Here is a 1,096-nt window from a genome sequence, read left to right as displayed (position 1 = left end):
AGCAGCCGAGGTTACCTCGGCTGCGGCTGGCGTCGCGGCAAAGGGCTCCGCTCGGGCCGCGGACGAGGCGCCTCTGGTGGAGCTGGCATTTTGCGGGGGGCGCTCGCTTGCCCCGGCTCTCCGCCCCCCGCCCGGCTCCGCAGGCGAAGGACTCTTTGTTCTGAAGGCGCTCGGCTCTTTCCTCCCTCTCGACGGCTCTTCGCAAAGTTTCCCCGGGGGCCGAGGCGTCCCTTCGACGCCCGAAGTTGCGACTCCTCCGGCACGAGGCGCTTTGCCCCCGGCCCGGCCCAGAGCTCTGCGAGGCAACCCAGGTCCCCTTTGCTCCGCTGCCGCCGCCGCCGCCACCCGTCCTTCTTTCCCTGCGCAGACTCGTGCCAAGTGCCGGCCGCCCCTCGGCTCAGCTCCCTTTCATCTTGCCCGCCGCCCCTTTCTTCGCCAACGGCCTCTTCCTCCTCCTCCTCCCGCCGAGATCAGACGGGCTCCGGGGCGCGGATCTGCCCCCTCTCGGATTTGGCAGCGCGCTCGCAGTCTCCTCCTCCCGAGCCGGGCTTGCCTCTGCAGCTCTTTGCCCTTCCTACCGGGGAGGAATCTTCCGCACTCGCCCCGCGGCTTTTATCCGACGCGTCTGCAGGATTCCTCCCCACAGGCCGAATGAATGAATGAGCGGCCCGAGGGAAAGGAAGCGAAGCGCGGGCTGCCAGCGCGCGCGGGCTCAGAAAGCGGCATGTTCTTCGTATCTGTATTGCAGGGAGATAGGGAAAGACATGAAGTGGGATCCGTGAAGCGAGTTCGAAGGAAACATGTCGCATGCTGTTTAGGAGCAACATCGCGCAGGGTGGCTGTTTCTGGGGGGAGGGGGGAATCCTGCTGTCTCTTAAGGCGGGTCCGTTGTTTGTTTGTTTTTGCCTGGGGCTGATGGGAATTGTAGTCCAGACCAGCTGGAGGGCACCTGGTTAAGGGAAGTGTGGTGGTTCCCCCCCCCCCCCAGTGGTAAGACAAGCTGCCAGTTTTGTTGTTTAGTCGTTTAGTCGTGTCCGACTCTTCGTGACCCCATGGACCAGAGCATGCCAGGCACTCCTGTCTTCCACTGCCTCCC

This window comes from Podarcis bocagei (assembly GCF_964188305.1).
Source record: "Podarcis bocagei genome assembly, chromosome: 1".
NCBI classification, from domain to species: Eukaryota; Metazoa; Chordata; class Lepidosauria; order Squamata; family Lacertidae; genus Podarcis; species Podarcis bocagei.
Note: the sequence above shows the minus strand (reverse complement) of the source record.